This window comes from Cervus canadensis, chromosome 4 (genome assembly GCF_019320065.1).
Source record: "Cervus canadensis isolate Bull #8, Minnesota chromosome 4, ASM1932006v1, whole genome shotgun sequence".
Lineage (NCBI taxonomy): Eukaryota > Metazoa > Chordata > Mammalia > Artiodactyla > Cervidae > Cervus > Cervus canadensis.
In genome coordinates this window covers 67,897,178-67,910,951 of record NC_057389.1, presented here as the reverse complement: position 1 = coordinate 67,910,951, position 13,774 = coordinate 67,897,178, and positions in this window count along the sequence as shown.

The following is a 13,774-nucleotide window of genomic DNA, read 5'->3' as shown; positions in this document are numbered from 1 at the left end:
AGAACAGAGCTCTTAAACCCTTGAAATTTTCTAAAATATAAGAGTCATAAGGATGTCTTTGGATATTCATAACAAGCCCTTTTAACCACACCTGAGTTTATATTACTGAGATAATTTTTAGAAAGCCAGTAAGGATGGGGCTGGTTGCCACAGGAACCAACTATGTGACCAGAGGGTTGTAACTTAGCCCTACCCTACCCACCTACCTCAAAGAGGGAGAAGGGGCTGGAGATTGAGTTTAATCACCAAGGGCCAATGATTTAACCAGTCATGCCTCTGTGATGAAACCTTTCCATAAAACCCCAAAAGGACTCGGTTCAGAGAGCTTTCAGGTTGGTGAACACTGTAGATGCAGGGAGAGAGATGCTCAGAGAGATCAAGGAAGAAGCTCTGTACCCCTCCCACATACCTTGTTCTATGCATCTATTCTACCTGGTTCCTGAGCTGTATCACTTTATAATAAACCTGTAATCTTGTTAGCAAACTTCCTGACTTCTGTACCTGAGCAGCTCTGGTAAATTAATGGAACTCAAGGTAGGGATCTTGGGAATCTCCAACTTATAGTGAGTGGGTCAGAAGCACAGGCAACCTGGATTTGTAATTGGTATTGAAAGAGAGAGGGAAGTCTTGTAGGACTGAGCCCTTAACCTGTGGGATCTGACCCTATCTCTCGGGCTTCCCAGGTGGTGCTAGTAATAAAAAACCTGTCTGTCAATGCAGGATTGGCAATGCAGTGAGAGATGCGGATTCAATCCCTGGGTTGGGAAGATTCCCTGGAGGAGGGCATGGCAACCCACTCCAGTATTCTTGCCTGGAGAATCCCATGGACAGAGGAACCTGGTGGGCTACAATCTATACGGTCACAAAGAGTTGGACATGACTGGAACGACTTTGCATGCACACGCTAGGTAGATAGTGCCAGAACTGAGTTAACAGATTAAGGGTGTTGAAATAAACATGTGGCAAAATGAGTCTAAACTATCTTTTACCAGAATGCAAGAAGTCCTCAAAGAATAGTGGGGGAAATGTCAACTGGACAGAAAAGCCAGTTTGAAGGGACTCCCATTAGCCAAATTTGATCATCAAAGTAATTAATGGGAGTTATAGATCGAGAAAAAAGGAATCCAAGCATATATGTATCTTTACTGATATACATAAATAAAGGAACAAATAAATGGGGGAGAAGAGGAAGTTTTACCAAATCACCCCCATCTCCTTCCAGCCTATGCCCAGTGACCCTCTATCAAGTTTCTAAAGGTAGGACCTGGTACATTCAGTTCTCCCCACTGTTCACATTTTCCATGCAGCTCTTCCTCAAACCGGGGAAAGGATAAAAACAACACCTATGTATGGGTCCCAATCCAGTGTATAAAGCACACCTGTGATGTGAGGCTCACCCTACCTGAGGTGGCCTTTGTGATGGTTAACTCACAAAGACTGGCAAAGCTGAGAGCTCCTAGACTTTGACGGCAACATGCAAGTCATCCTTGTCTCCACAGGAATCTTTCATGGAAAGACAAAGATTCCCATGGATCTGGCACAATTTTGGTGGGCTTATATATTGGTACAGCTACTTTGAGGTCAACTTTGGTAACATCAACCAATGTGGAGGACACCACGCCTCTGTCCTCCACACCACTCACATCTCCCCTGAGCCAGGCCTCTGATGCAGGAGGTAGGCCCAGGAACTCTGCGTGGCTTTGGGCAAGCAGTGAATCTGCCTGGAACTCAGTTTTCCCAGCTGTAAAATGGGGCCAGTCATCATGCTCTGCTGTCCCCGTAGGACTGCTGAGAGGCTCTGAGGGGGCCAGTGTGAATCCCTGTAGAGGAGAGGGGTGCTGGGAGGTGGTGTCACAGTTTACCTCCCACACAAGACACTGCAGCCCTTGCTGGGCCCCCTTCCTTGAGCTGCCCTCACCTGAACTTCCATATTCATTAAACATGGTGTCATTACATGAAAAAAAAATTTCTCAACTTGAACGTCCTCTGACAAGCAGTTCCACATCCAGGAATCAGTTCTACAGAAATATTCACACCTAATGATGCAAGAGGATGCTCTCTGTGGCAGTGAAAACAGAGGTTTGGAACAGTGTACTTGCTACTAGGAGAACGGATAAATATGGCTTATTAATACTGTGGGGTACCACGTTGCTATAAATTTTTATGGTGCACCTATATCTTTACAGGGAGCATATACTGCTTCTGTAATTCAAAAAAAGTTGATGAGTCTTTTCCATCTGCCTCATCTCAATTGGCAAAAAATCACAAGAAGATATTTTTTAAATGTACAATTGAATCCATCTGGTTGAAGTGTCAACACCATGGGGGTACATGACATGTTGTCATGTCTGTTTATGGTTTTCAAATCACTGCCTTTGATTTCCTCTATGAAATCCTTCCTTATTGTTCCTCAGTAACATCTTGAACAGAGCCCATCATATTCATACAGGTTTGATTATACTGTGCAGTTCGCAAACTCTGACCTTGTATCCAATTCTGACCCCAGCAGGTTGGGGGCCTAATGTGGGGAGGAGGCCATTCTGCCTCGGAAACTTCCTATCGCTCCACTCTCACAGGCTCCTGCCTCAGCGCTGAGGCAAGAAGAGGAGACAAGAGAAATGGTGTGGCCACAACCTCCCTGAATCCTCCCTATTCCTCAGTTCCCCCAGCTCTGGCTGAGCTCCTAATCTCTGCTCCATCCTGTTCATGCCAGGACAGCCCAATACTCCTTTGATTCTGGATCCCTTCACTTGGCAGACAGCATGCTTGGGAAGGATGCAGTAAAGTGACTTAATTTTGGCTAGCTTCCCAGATGTTCTTTTGACCCATAGTAAATTCATATGTGTGTGCATATTGAGTGCAGACTGGGCATGCTCTCTTCAGGGACCACATCTCCCTGTTTCCTCTTCCTCTGGGTGGATCAAACAAGATGCTATCCTCTTAAACAAGATACTAAGCTCTTCTTGCAGTCATCACCGAAAATTGCATGATTCTTAGGGGAGTGGCAAGTACTTCCACCAGAGAGGGTTATTGCCTCTCACTGTATGCTTTCAAACACACAAAACCTTGGTGACTCCCTCCCCAGTTTCCTTCCCATCCTCTATTCCCCAAAGGAAATGATCTCTTTTAACCTATAAATAAATAAATAACTTATTTCATACATTTCTTTTATTTACAGTTTATTGTCAACATGTGTTAGTTATATAAAGTGAGAAATTATGAATAATCAAAGTATAATTATGCAGATTAAAAATAGATATTCAGCACAAAAACATACAACAATAAAAGCAGGTTAACTCATGCACACATAGCAGCATAGATGCAGCAGATATTTCAAAGGACAGCAAGTGTTTGCTTTTTCATTTGAAGATGGTGGCCATATCGTACACTAGAATGCCTCAGTTTATCAGTGCCTGAGTCAAAATTCATTTGTAAAAATGTTTTTCACATTGACACTGTTGTAAAAGATATGTTTTCCAGAATTAAGCCTCCTCTCAGGCTTCTTACCAGTTTCTAACACCTAAAAACTGATACAGAAAGTATTATAAATGTAACTACACTGATTCTTAAAGGTTAAAAAAGTATCTCTCAAAATAATTTAAAAGAATTATTGCAAACAGTAATGCTGATGCTCTCCCAGACTTACTCCAGAATGAGCATCTCTGGTTCTACTTCTGCAGGCTTGGTCACACTGCTATCACTCTGCTTGCTTCCTTCCCTGGTTCTTCTACTGGTAGCTCCACCCTGGCTCCAGGCAGCTTTGTATCTTCTAATGGTGTCTGCTCCCAAAGTCTTGATCTGAAGCTCAGTCCCACATGGGCCAAGACTCAGGACACTCCCAACACTGATGAGGCTTGGGGGGCTCCTCCTCTAGCCAACAGACCCCTCTATACTGGTTGCCACAGTTCACATCAGGGTGAGCAACTCTCACCATCGCCTTCTTTCCCAGAAAGACTTTGGAGAGGATTTTGTAGACAAAGTTCCAAAACAACATTATTGCTGGCACTTCTGTGTATGTCACTGCTGCTGTGTCCCTGGATGTTCTCTAGACATTTCCTGGAGGGGGCCTTTGGAGAAGAGCAGTCAGCAAGAGACCTGGGAGAACCCTAGGACTGAGAAACAGAGATGCAGCTGAAGAGCTGGGCAGCATGGGGTACTGGTTGGAGTCTGTGGGTCCTGAATCTGGATGTAGAACATAAACCCCACACAGATGGGGCCCACCTGTAATCTTTCTTCTACTAATCTGGAAGTCCACAACCTTATTGGAAGGCCAGGTACAGACCACAGTTCTGTCACTTGTTGCTCTCAGTAGGTCAAAGGAGCATGAAAAAAACAAACAAGCAAGCAAAACAATCAGTGAAAGGAAATGAATCATTTAAGTGGAATTAGGTCCCTCTGTTGGCAGCCAGGGTAGGGAACCTCAGACACAGTGACCTAGACTTCAGATTTCTGCTCTGCAATATAAAAAGCTTAGAAGCATGATTCTCATTCTTACAATAAGAAAATAACTGAAAACACTGAAAAAATATCTCTCCTTAGATCTGTCAGAGAATTGAAGTCACAAGGCAAACTGTTACCCTGAAAGCTAGAGAGACAGGCAGGTACAGAAAATCATAGCTTCTAGGTAAAACTGCACAACTCAGAGGAGATTCACACCTAACCAAAACTCACTGTTTTTTAGATAAAACCACTCATCTGGTATTAGTTTACTCAAGCTCAGGTTCTTTACATCTCAATGCAGAAGTAATTCAGTAGAGATAAAAGGATATGTAAGATGTAGATTTATTTAGAGAGACACACATTACATAGACAGAATGTAGTCCATCTCCAAGGTGAGAGTGGCCCAGAAAAAAGAGGTGGTTGGTTTTTATGAATTGCATAATTTGATAGGTTAATAAATGGAAGGATTATTCCAATTGTCTTGGAGAAGGGGTGGAGATTTCCAGAAACTGGGCCTTTCTGACCTTTTATGATCTGCCTCAGAATTGTCATGGCTCCTATAAGTGTATCTTTTAGCATATGCTAATGTACTGCAATGAAAGTATAATGAGGCTCGGGGTCTACTGAAAGTCTAAGCTTCTACCATCTTAGGCCTAGTTAGTTCTAACCAGTTAATGTTGTATCCTCAACAATTCTGTCATTCTTTAAGGGTTGTGCCCTGATCCCTTCCCTCTTGTTTCACAGGGAGTCCAAGTGGAGAAGTCTGCTGGTGGAGAAAGTATAGGAACGCAAACTGTAATTAACCGACTGCTAGAGACAGTGGAGGAGGGCATGGTAACCCACTCCAGTAGATAGAGACAGAAGTGGAATAGCTTGAGAGTTTAAAACTCAAGGGGACAGCAATTTTAGTTACCCCATCCACTTTATTGAGTTTTACCTTCAGGATCCCCACCAAGTTCTCACTGTGAGGACTGAAGGAAAATTCTCTCACTTTTCCAGCAGGAATAGTGTAAAAGCAACCATTTTGAAATCTTCCAGGGCACTCAGTTCTTCCTCCAATTCTATGTAACAAAGGCCAGGTATTCAGGGAAACTACTTTTTCTGACCTGGGGAAGGGCAATTAGCCAACTCCAGCCCCCTCTAGCCTTCCTATCATATAGAAGTAAGGAAGGGGGAAGCTGAGAAGTACTTGCAAAGATTATATTCCTGGGGCCCAGACCCATAGAACTACTGAGGCATAATCCCTCTGAGATTATGAGTCAGAGAATACTGAGCCAGAGAATCCCTGCATAATGACAGAGATTATAGTTGAAAAGAAAATGAAAGGCTCATACTCTTAATAAAGGACTTTGCTAGGAGAAAACAAAAGCAAGGACACTAGAGGAAACTGACATCTTGGACAGCTACAGCCAAACCAAACAGCAAACACAGTGTAACTCCCAGCCTGGTCAACATACACCATCACACTAAAGCCAATTTACCTAGTTCCTGTTACCTAATATATCATGTTGAGTTTTCAAGAAAATGTACAAAGCTAAAAGCAAGGGGAAAAAAAGTCTGAAGAGAAAAGAAAACAATAGAACCAAATTCAGATATGGCAATTATTTTTGAATGATTGGACTAGGAATTTAAAATAACTATGATTGCTATGCTAAGGATTCTAAAGGTGGACCACATTGCAAATATGAAAGACAACACATATAGGGAGACTGAAACTCTGAGAAGGAATCAAAAAGAATTGCTAGCAATCTAAAACACTATTACAGAATACAGAATGCCACTTATTGAATGTGAGAAAATATTTGCAAATCATGTATCTGATAAGGAGTTTTAATCCAAAAAATAGAAAGAATCCATACAACTCAGTAGCAAAAAACTAAACAACACAATTTTAAAATGTGAAAAGGATCTGAATATACATTTTCCAAAGAATACATGCAAATAGGTAACAGATATATGCAAAGATGTTTGACATCACTAATAATCAAAGAAATGCCAATCAAAACCACAATGAGATATCACCTCATACCTGTCAGAATGGCTATAATCAAAAATATAGAAAATAACAAATATTGGTAAAGATGTGAAGAAAAGGGAATCCTTGTGCCTTGTTAGTGGAAATGTAAATTGGTGCAACCACTATGGAAAACAATCTGGTGGATCCTCAAAAAATTAAAAATAGAGCTATCATATGATTCAGCAATTCCACTTCTGGTGTATTTATCCAAGGAAAATGAAAAGACTAACTCAAAAATATCTTTACAACCCCATCCCTATTCACTGCACTATTATTTACAATAGCCAAGATATGAAAACCACCTGTTCATTGATAAATGAATGAATAAAAATATTGCTATATCTGCACAATAGAGTATTATCCAATCATTAGAAAAATAAGGAAATCCTGCCATTTGTGACAACATGTATGGACTTTGAGTGCATTAAGCTAAGTAAAATAAGTCAGAGAGAGGAATACTGTATGATCTCACTTATATGTGAAATTTATTTTTTAAAAAGGTAAAAGAAAGGAAAAGGTAGCCTAGATTTGGGGAAAGTAGTTTTCCAGAAAGGAGAGCTAGGACCTGTGGCCCCACACTCATGAAGTTATTGGCTCCAGAACCATGAAGGGAGAGAGTCACAGAAGAATTCCGAGAGAAATATGACAGTGATCCTAATTGACAAGAGAAGGAATGAGGAACACTAGAGACCCATGTGGCAGGGCACAGACCTCTGCAAAATCATGTAGGATAAATAGGCATGGAGTGCCACTGGCCATGCACAAGACCTCAGAGAGAGGCACAGATGGACCAAGACTCAGGCCACTGTCATCCTACTTTCAGAAAACTGGAAGCTTCACCTGCAGCAGGTGCTTGGTAAATCTATCCATTGATAGATCTGACTGTTGTGCTCAAAGCTCAGAGGGTGTCAGGCCCTATGCTGAGGGATTGAGGATCTAGTGTGGGTCTTGTGGCCTAGCAGGAAGTGAAGGCATTGACCACTTATATGCAGCAAAAGCATGTGCACTAGGAACTGGGAAACTGAGAAGCCAAGTGAGTGCAGGATGGATTCCTACCTGAGTAGGGGAAGGGGTAGGGACAAGGACGATCTCTGAATGGAAGAGAGGCCTGAAAGATGTCTCATCAAGGCCTAGGAGAAAAGGCTAGAGTGGGTTGTCATTTCTTTCTCCAGGGGATCTTCCTCATCCCAGGGATCAAACCTGTATCTCTTCAGTCTCCTGCATTAAAAGATAGATTCTTTTACCACTGCACCACCTGGGAAGCCCAGGAGAAAAGGCTAGAGAGAAGGAAAGGTCCAGTCCATGCCACTGAACCAAGGGAGCCCCCAAGAACCTGAAGGTTACAGTAGAGTTGGAGTAAGATAAGTAACTGGAAGAGATGTAGGGGTAGGATGGAGAGGCCTTCAGTTCAGTTCAGTCAGACACTCAGTCGTGTCTGACTCTTTGTGACCCCATGAACTGCAGCACGCCATGCCTCCCTGTCCATCACCAACTCCTGGAGTCCACCCAAACCCATGTCCATTGTGTTGGTAATGCCATCCAACTACCTCATACTCTGTCGCCCCCTTCTCCTCCTGCCCTCAATCTTTCCCAGCATCAGGGTCTTTTCAAATGAGTCAACTCTTTGCATCAGGTGGCCAAAGTATTGGAGTTGCAGCTTCAACATCAGTGCTTCCAATGAACACTCAGGACTGATCTCCTTTAGGATGGACTGGTTGGATCTCCTTGCAGACCAAGGGACTCAAGAGTCTTCCCCAACACTACAGTTCAAAAGCTCTTCAGTGCTCAGCTTTCTTTGTAGTCCGACTCTCACATTCATACATGACTACTGGAAAAACCATAGCCTTGACCAGGTGGACCTTTGTTGGCAAAGTAATGTCTCTGCTTTTTAATATGCTGTCTACGTTGGTCATAACTTTCCTTCCAAGGAGCAAGCATCTTTTAATTTCATGGCTTCAGTCACCATCCGCAGTGATTTTGAAGCCCAGAAAAATAAAGTCAGCCACTGTTTCCACTGTTTCCCCATCTATTTGCCATGAAGTGATGGGACTAGATGCCATGATCTTAGTTTTCTGAATGTTGAGTTTTAAGCCAACTTTTTCACTCTCCTCTTTCACTTTCATCAAGAGGCTGTTTAGTTCTTCTTCACTTTCTGCCATAAGGGTGGTATCACCTGCATATCTGAAGTTATTTATATTTCTCCTGGCAATCTTGATTCCATCTGGTGCTTCATCCAGTCCAGTGTTTCTCATAATGTACTCTGAATAGAAGTTAAATAAGCAGGGTGACAATATACAGCCTTGATGTACTCCTTTTCCTATTTGGAACCAGTCTGTTGTTGTTCCCTGTCCAGTTCTAACTGTTGCTTCCTGACCTGCATACAGATTTCTCAAGAGGCAGGTTTGGTGGTCTGATATTCCCACTTCTTTCAGAATTTTCCACAGTTTATTGTGATCCACACAGTCAAAGGCTTTGGCATAGTCAATAAAGCAGAAATAGATGTTTTTTTTGAACTCTCTTGCTTTTTCGATGATCCAGCGGATGTTGGCAATTTGATCTCTGGTTCCTCTGCCTTTTCGAAAACCAGCTTGAACATCTGGAAGTTCACAGTTCACATATAGCTGAAGCCTGGCTTGGAGAATTTTGAGCATTACTTTGCTAGTGTGTGAGATGAGTGCAATTGTGCGGTAGTTTGAGCTTTCTTTGGCATTGCCTTTCTTTGGGATTGGAATGAAAACTGACCTTTTCCAGTCCTGTGGCCACTGCTGAGTTTTCTAGATTTGCTGGCATTTGAGTGCAGTACTTTCACAGCATCATCTTTCAGGATTTGAAATAGCTCAACTGGGATTCCATCACCTCCACTAGCTTTGTTCGTAGTGACGCTTCCTAAGGCCCACCTGACTTCTCACTCCAGGATGTCTGGCTGTAGGTGAGAGTGAGTGATCACACCTTCGTGATTATCTGGGTCATGAAGATCTGTTTTGTACAGTCCTTCTGTGTATTCTTGCCACCTCTTCTTAATATCTTTTTCTTCTGCTAGGTCCATACCGTATCTGTCCTTTATTGAGCCTATCTTTGCATGAAATGTTCCCTTGGTATCTCTAATTTTCTTGAAGAGCTCTCTAGTCTTTCCCATTCTATTGTTTTCCTCTATTTCTTCGCATTGATCACTGAGGAAGTCTTTCTTATCTCTCCTTGCTATTCTTTGGAACTCTGCATCAAATGGGTATATCTTTCCTTTTCTCCTTTGCCTTTCGCCTCTCTTCTTTTCACAGCCATGGACGGAGGTTCATGACATTGTACAGGAGAGGCCTTGGGGACACAAGAAGAGAGCTAGGTGTTCCCCAAGAGGTAATAGAATGCCATAGCAGATAGGTCACACCCACATTGAAAATCAGATTTGTCACTTTTAAGTATTCTTTCCGGGTTCAGAAGCTGGAAAATGAAAAGTGAGAGTAGGTCACAGAGATTAAAAATAAACTTATGGTTATCAAAGGGGAAAGGTGGGAGGGATAAATTAGAAGTTTGGGATTAATACATACACACTACTATATGTAACATAGGTAACTAACAAGGACCTACTGTATAGAACAGGGAACTATATCCAAAATTTTATAATAACCTATAAGGGAAAAGAATCTGAAAAAGAATATCAGTACATATGTATAACTGAGTCACTGTGCTGTATACCTGAAAATAACACAAATCGTAAATCAACTATTCCTCAGTAAAAAAATTTTTTAACGTCAGGGTAGGCTCTTGCACCATTGGAGGGAATATAAATGATAGAGCCACCATGGAAGACAGTATGGAGTTTCCTTTAAAAACTAGGAATGAAACCACCATGTGTGTGCTCTAAGTTGCTTCAGTCGTATCTGCTTCTTTGTGACCCTGTGGACTGTAGTGCACCAGGCTCCTCTGTCCATGGGATTCTGGGAAGAATTCTGGAGTGGGTTGCCATGCCCTCCTTTAGGGGATCTTCCCAACCCAGGAATCAAACCCATTTCTCTTTTATCTCCTTCACTGGCAGGTAGGTTCTTTACCACCAGCATCAGTTCTAATGAGGTAGAAGAACCTAGAGCCTATTAAACACAGGGAAGTAAGTCAGAAAGAGAAATATAAATACTGTAAATTAATCTAGAAAGATGGTACTTATGAACTAATTTTCAGGGCAGCAATGGAGAAACTGTGGAATATTCTGAAAGAGATGGGAATACCAGACCACCTGACCTACCTCCTGAGAAATCTGTATGCAGGTCAAGAAGCAACAGTTAGAACCGGACATAGAACAACAGACTGGTTCCAAATAGGAAAAGGAATACGTCAAGGCTGTATATTGTCACCCTGCTTATTTAACTTCTATGCAGAGTATGTCATGAGAAATGCTGGGCTGGATAAAGCACAAGCTGGAATCAAGATTGCTGGGAGAAATATTAATAACTTCAGATATGCAGATGACACTATCCTTATGGCAGAAAGTGAAGAAGAACTAAAGAGCCTCTTGATGAAAGTGAAAGAGGAGAGTGAAAAAGTTGGCTTAAAACTCAACATTCAGAAAAACTAAGATCATGGCATCTGGTCCCATCACTTCATGGCAAATAGATGGGGAAACAATGGAAACAGTGACAAACTTTATCTTTTTGGGCTCCAAAATCACTGCACATGGTGACTGCAGCCATGAAATTAAAAGGTGGTTGCTCCTTGGAAGAAAAGTTATGACCAACCTAGACAGCATTTTAAAAAGCAGAGACATCACTTTGCCAACAAAGGTCTAGTCAAAGCTATGGTTTTTCAGTGGTCATGTATGAATGTGAGAGTTGGACTACAAAGAAAGCTAAGCACTGAAGAATTGATGCTTGTGAACTGTGGTGTTGGGGAAAACTCTTGAGAGTCTCTTGGACTGCAAGGAGATCCAACTAGTCCATCCTAAAGGAAATCAGTCCTGATATCCATTGGAAGGACGGATGCTGAAGCTGAAGTTCCAATCCTTTGGCTACTTGATGCAAAGAGTTGACTCATTTGAAAAGATCCTTTTGCTGGGAAAGATTGAAGGCGGGAGAAGGGGACAACAGAGGATGAGCTGGTTGGATGGCATCACTGACTCGATGGACATGAGTTTGAGTAAACTCTGGGATTTGGTGATAGACAAGGAGACCTGGCGGGCTGCAGTCCATGGGGTTGCAATGAGTCAGACATGACTGAGTGACTGAACTGAATTGCATGGAGAACAGAATTATGGACATGGGGAGGGGAGAATGGAGAGGGTGAGGTGTGTGGAGAGAGTAACATGGAAACTAACATTACCATGTGTAAACTAGATAGCCAATGGGAATTTGCTCTAGGACTCAGGGAACTCAAACAGGGTCTCTTTGACAATCTAGAGGGGTGGGATAAAGAGGGAGATTCAGGAGGGAGGGGACATGGGTGTACCTGTGGCTGATTCTTGTTGATGTCTGACAAAAAACCACAAAATTATGTAAAGCAATAATCCTTCAATTAAAAAATAAACAAAATTTTAAAATATATATTAACAAGTAAAAAAAAAAGGGATGCATTTGAGTCAGTTCTAATGAGGTGGATAAACCTAGAGCTTGTAATATAGAGTGAAGTCAGTCAGAAAGAGAAAAACAAATATCGTATATTAACACATATATATATGGGATCTAGAAAGATGGTACTGTTGAGCCTATTTTCAGGGAAGCAATGGAGACACAGACATAGAGGACAGAGTTATGGACATAGGCAGCGGGGAGGAGGGCTCTAGGGTGGAATGAATGGAGAGAGTAGCATGGAAACACATACACTACCATATGTAAGATAGATAGCCAAAGGGAATTTGTTATATGACTCGGGGAATCCTGGTGGCTCAGATGGTAAAGACTCTGCCTGCAACATAGGTGACCCAGGTTCCATCCCTGGTTTGGGAGGATCCCCTGGAGAAGGACATGGCAACCCACTCCAGCATTCTTGCCTGGAGAATTCCATGGACAGAGGAGCCTGGTGGGCTACAGTCCATGGAGTCACAAAGAGTCGGACATGACTGAGCGACTAACACATTTCACCTCTCAGAAAACTCAAACTGGAGCTCTGTAACAACCTAGAAGGGTGGGATGGGGTGGAAAGTGAGAGGGAGGTTCAAAAAGGAAAGGACATGTGTGTGCCTATGGCTGATTCATGTTGATGTGCGGCAGAAACAAACACAATGTGTGCTTAGCCACTCAGTCATGTCTGATTCTTTGCGATCCCATGGACTGTAGCCTGCCAGGCTCCTCTGTCCATGGGGATTCTCCAGGCAAGAATACCGGAGTGGGTTGCCATGCCCTCCCCTCCAGGGGATCTTCCCAAACCAGGGATTGAACCCAGGTCTCCTGCATTGCAGGTGGATTCTTTACAATCTGAGCCACCAGGGAGGCCCAAAAAAGTACTGCAAAGCAATTATCATTCAATTAAAAATAAATAAACTAAAAAAATGAAGGTAGGGAGACAGGGCAGGAGATGAGTTCTCAGGTATAGGCAAAAGGGAGTGGTGGCTTGGAAGAATGGTGAGAGTAACCAGGATATCTAAGAAGCACTTCAATCATAACCTGAGGACAAATGAACTTTTGATGTCCCACCCTCTCCCAACCAGCTTGCTCCCTGCCCTTGCATCTCATGCATGCTCATTCACTCAGTTGTGTCTGACTCTTTTCAACTCCATGGACTGTAACCCACCAGGCTCCTCTGTCCATGGAATTTTCCAGGCAAGAATGCTGGAGTGCGTTACCATTTCCAACTCCAGGGGATCTTCCCTACCCAAGGATCGAACCTGCATCTCTTGCATCTCCTGCATTGGCAGGTGGATTCTTTCTCACTGCACTACCTGGGAAGCCCTCCCTGCCCTTGCAAGTAATGCTAACTCACTTCACTTCTTCCTGTTGCTCAAGATCTTGGTGCCATCTTTAACTCTTCTTTGTCATATTTCAGCCTAGCCTGTCCACAAATTCTATCAGCTTTACTGGCCCAATAACCCCAGAATTGCACCACTTCTTATCATGTGGTCTGAGACATCTTCATTGGCACCTGGAATGTGGCGGTAGCTCCCCTTAGCCTCCTGGTTTGCCTTAGGACTTATCTGTTTTGACAAGCTATCCCCTCTCAGGCTGCTGAAATACAGTGCTGAGCCCACTGCCTAGCCCTCCCCTGCAGTCTCTAGAATAAAGTAGGATCACCATCACTTCCTTCTGAAACCATCCAGAATGTGCTCTGGCTAGTGCAGGCAGACTTACATTGCGGAACTTTCTGTTTTGTTTGGGGAACAGTGAGGCCTGTCACCTAGCT